The sequence below is a fragment of the Mastomys coucha genome, unplaced genomic scaffold, assembly GCF_008632895.1.
Source record: "Mastomys coucha isolate ucsf_1 unplaced genomic scaffold, UCSF_Mcou_1 pScaffold17, whole genome shotgun sequence".
NCBI classification, from domain to species: Eukaryota; Metazoa; Chordata; class Mammalia; order Rodentia; family Muridae; genus Mastomys; species Mastomys coucha.
The window spans coordinates 6,874,239-6,879,172 of NW_022196899.1; the positions used below are offsets into that span (position 1 = coordinate 6,874,239).

Sequence of the window (4,934 nt, forward strand, 5' to 3'; positions counted from 1 at the left end):
AAGGCGTGCGCCACCACCGCCCGGCAGGATTTGTTTTCTTAATCATGTTTTTTGTAGCAGAATGTGACTGATATCTAGGCAAGGAAAACAGGGGGAAATGCCCAGTTATGCTATACATAAGTCAAATCAGCTTATCTCACCATTAGTATGTCCTATGCCTTGATGTTTTTTTATATAGACCTATCCTTGTATTCTTACTTAGTTTTATTTTTAAATAAATTAAAGAAAGAATGATGTCTTCATGAACATAGAATCACTTAAAAATGAGCAAAAGCAATTCTGTGTAGTGTTTGAAGAGGGTCTTCTTGGGTGCTTTGTATTCAGATGATGATTTCTGTGTACAGGAAGTCTGACTACAGTCTGGACACAGGCATTAACATGAATACTGAAGAATCTCATATTAATGTGGTGTAAAGCATGCTCCCCCAATTATTTCTATTTGGTTAATAAAAAGCCGAACAGCCAATGGCTGGGCAGAGGGACAAGTTGGTAAAACTTCCAATGCCAGCCAGAGGTCTGAGGAGAAAAACCAGGAGAAGGGTTTGGCCACAGGCATATGAGGGTCCAGGAGAAGAAGGACCATGGGGTAGAGGAAGAAGATGATTGCCATGTGGTTAGGCCGGAGGAGGAGTATCCATGAGGACACACAACTAAAGGAGAGTGAACCAAGGAGAAACTAAATGCAAGCAAATTGGGGCATGTGGCTGTGATGTAACTAGATAGCATAGAGAATTAGGAATATCTGCTTTGTTATTGTGCTTAATGTTTGTTGACTAAATCTGTAATTTTAGGGGAGCCAGTTTTAGTGTTAGAAAACAAATGTCATTTTAAGATTTTATCGTGTAGTGTAGAACTCTTGAGGACAGCGAGAGATTCAAAACAAACAAGTGAGTGATGATTCAGAACACTGGGTATACTATTCTCATTCAAGGCAGGGTTTATTATGCTCAATGATGATTCAGAACACTGAGTATACTATCCTCACTCAAGGCAGGGTTCATGTTCGAGGAGAACTGGCCTATACATGTGGACTTCATTCCCTTGTGACGTTTTTGTTTTGTTTTGATTCTGGTTTTTGTGTTTTAGACAGAGAAAGAACATGAACTTGGGTCTTGGAGGAGTTGTCCAATATAATCAAATGTATTGGACAAAAAAACCCTGAAAATAATAAACCACAATGATGAGCTATTTTGGTGAGTTTACTCATCTTTGTCTAACTATGTCTCCCATGTCTTTCAAGAAGACAAGTGTGCCCAATATAGGGCCCTGGTCTTGGTTTCCAAAATTAAACAACTTACCTCACTCTGGATTCTTGTACAGGTTTGTTCCAACCTGTGTAGTCAATCTCTCAAAGACAAAAAGGTATGTTTTTAATTTCAAGCGATCAGAACTAAGGAAGAAAAGCTGAAAGAGTCACTTCAAAATTTCACAAGCCAAATAACCTGTTGTTACAAGGGACAAAAAGTTTATTGAGGTTTACTCCAGAAGCAAATCTGAGCAGCCTTTTCTTGGAGAAAAAAATAATTCTTCATACTTAACCATTATTTATTGGGTGACAGGTTTCATCATTATAATAAGAGATTAAAATTACAACTGAGGAATGTGTGTGTGTGTGTGCGTGTGTGAGATATTCAATATTCCCAGAACAGTGTTTAGCACCTAATATCTGTTCAGATACTATGAAAGCAGGAAAGACTTGATAAAGGTAGCTAATTTCAGTCCTCTAAGAGAGCAGGCATTTCTAGCCAGAGATCCAGCTCTACATTCCTCATTCATAGTTTTAGCAGGACATCATACCCAATAATAAAACAGATGTTAGTATTTTTGTCTTTTATTGGACTGAGTTCACTTTGATTCTGCATTTGTGTGTGTGCACAAGGGTATGTATGTGCTACAAACTGGCAGTTTTGGAGACTGGGTCTAAGTTTCTGTTTCCCCAAACTGGAAACGTCCAAAACATGTCAATTCCAGGACAAAAACCCACCCATCACAGGCAGCCAGGGAGAAAGCTGTCCCAGCCACCTGTCCTGAGCCAACCTCATGGGCAACTAATCAGGAGCTGTAGAAGCTGCCCCATCACCTATCTGGAGCCAAGTATAGTAGAAGAGCAAATATCACCCTAATCCACCAGAGCCTTAATCAATCACAAAGGCACCAATACCGCTGGAGATAGAGACAACCAACCAGAGGAAAGAATGGTAAAAGCCATCTTCTCCAACCCTAACAGGCTTTAAATGGACCATGCAAAGTCCACAGTTCTGTCTTCCATCGGAAGTATGGTGGAACCCTGCATGCAGGTTCTTCTTCACAATAAACGCTCTTTGCCGTTGCACACTGTTTTGAGTCTGGGGTATCATTTTTGACAAACCATAGACCCTTACAGGGTCAGATGTCATTTCATATCAATTTAGCATTGGCCCTCAAAGCACATTTTCAGTGCTAAAGTAACTTTGATGTCAGGGCTCGAGTTTTTAAGATTATACCTAAAAGAAAGTGGAGTTAAGTTACATCCCTTCCAGTGAAAGCCAATATGAATGCTTGCACGTAGATCTCCACCAGTTTCTTCAGCAGAAGAACCAGATATAACGACTTGGTATGATTGGACCCTCTACTCTACTATGTTGAACATCATCATTTATCACAGCAAACATGGAAAATGTGCGAAACTTCACATATTCAAGAGTAATCAAGGGTAAGTGTTCTTTAGTGAAGATGTAGCACACACCTGGTGGCTTTGCAGTAGCAATTTGGTAATCACCAAATGAATGAGAAATGGTGTGTGGAGGGAGTTCTAGGAAAGTGGCAGAGCTATGAATGGATGTCTGAGAAAAGAGGGAAAAGAGGAAAGGTTTTTTTTTTTTTCCCCAGAAAGGCTAATTTTGGAGCAAGAGACTCTAGGCGCTCGAAAACAGATGGCAGGCTACTAGAGAATCCACAAAAACCTTCTGGGTTTGAGAGGCATGCACAGCAGTGCAATCAGAAGATGTTAGACCTTATGAATGACTTTGTGGTCTTGGGACGTTATTAACAATAACAAAAGCCACGGTGGGACTTTGAAATAGATCATCTTCCTCAGACGAGCACTGAAATATTACAGCATTTTAACACAGGAAATACATGAGCGTGTAGGAGGAGATAATGGGCTATTTTGGGACATGCTCAGGCTCTGTAGTTCACAAAGAGGAAGCACAAGGGGTCTGTAAAAAGGGGCATTAAAATTGGAATTTTATATTTGGAACATGTTACCACAGATACACATATCTACTGGAGTTGGAGACATTGATATAGTATAGTATAAGAGCTGACATGTTGGCAAAGAAACAAACAAACAAAAACAGCCTCTTAAAAAAAAGGCTCTGAATGATAAAGTTTTATCAACAAAATATCTGCTGCAAAAATTCAACACTAACCAAGAAAATCTAAATACTTTAAGTAATTACTGTCATATCTTATTTTTTCCTGATTAAATTATATGTGAATATGACATATGCTGTTCACCCCTCCCTTTATTCTCCCTTGTCTGTCTCCTACATCTGTTATTATTCCTTCTTATGTAAAGGTTTCTTTCATGCATACATATAATTATTTATTTGTTTATGTCATTATTTATTTATTCATTTTTGATTATCTGATTTTAACTAGGACCATCTTGTTTGGAGCCATGTGTTTGGAATTACCCATGGAGACCAGTGATCTTACCTGTTTAATATACAATTGAAGGAAATGACTGTCTTTCTCCTTGAATCAATCAATTACAAGTAGTTCAGCATGGATGAATAAAACACAGTGATCCTCTCACTCATCCATGAATGTCTACTGACAGGCACAGACTCTTGCAGACAACCTCACAGAGAACCTTTTTAATACGAAACAGTGTAATGATCTTGTAAGAATACATGTAGGTGGGGTAGGCACTAGAAAGTTCGAGACTCCAGGGAAGATGGAAGTTCCCAGGACCCAACAGGGATGACTTTAGTCGAAATAAGAAACAAAAGGGAGATAGGCCCTGTAGAGACCACCTCCAGTAGATAAGCAGGGTCCCCAGCTGGGCCATTTATCCATCTCAAAACTTTTAACCCAGAAGTGCTCCTGTCCAAAAGAAAGACGGGCAAAAAATTGAACACAAACTGAAGGAAAGGCCATCCAGAGACTGCCCAGCCTAGGGATTCATCCCATCTGCAGACACCAAACCTCAACACTATTGCTGACAACAAGAAGAGCTTGCTGACAGGAACCTGGTATGGCTCTTCCCTGAGAGGTTCTACCAGCACCTGACCTATACAAATGCAGATACTGACAGCCAACCATAAGACTGAGTCCAGGGACTCCAAGGGAAGAGCTAGGGGAAGACTGAAGGAGCTGAAGGGGATTGCTTCATAGCAATGTCATAGGAAGAGCAATACCAACTAACTGGACCACTCAGATCGCTCAGAGACTAAAACACCAACCAAAGAGTACACATGGAAGGGTCGATGGCTCCAGATACATATGTAGCAGAGGATGGCTTAGTCTGACATTAGTGGTAGGGGAGGCCCCTGGTCCTGGGGAGTCTTGATGGCCCAGCATAGGGGGATGCTAGAGCAGTGAGGCAGGAGTGGGTGTGTGGGTAGGGGAGCACCCTCATAGAAGAAAAGGGAAGTGGGGAGAGGAGGAATGGAGTGGGGAGCTTTTGGAGGATAACTGGGAAGGGGGATATTTTTTGAAATGTAAACAAACAAAATGATTAATAAAAAATTTGCACCCTGAAGTTTAAAATAAAGTGTCAGATTCCATTTGCCCTGTTTTCTAAGGGAGGTTCAGGAAACAAGCAGTATTGGTAAATTAGAGAATAATGACAGACACTTTCATATTCTATAAAGGTGTTAAGTAAACTAGAGAATAATGACAGACACTTTCATATTCCATAAAGGTGTTAAATTTTAATGTTAATAGAT

The 4,934-nt window shown here is 40.2% G+C and overlaps 1 long non-coding RNA gene across 1 annotated transcript; it reads left to right on the forward strand.

The window, feature by feature from the left end:
* The first annotated feature begins 2,565 nt into the window (after window positions 1-2,565).
* On the forward strand, window positions 2,566-3,720 carry LOC116094727. The gene is made up of 2 exons (XR_004120277.1): window positions 2,566-2,692; window positions 3,643-3,720. It is a non-coding gene; the product is annotated as an uncharacterized LOC116094727 (long non-coding RNA).
* Window positions 3,721-4,934: the final 1,214 nt, after the last annotated feature.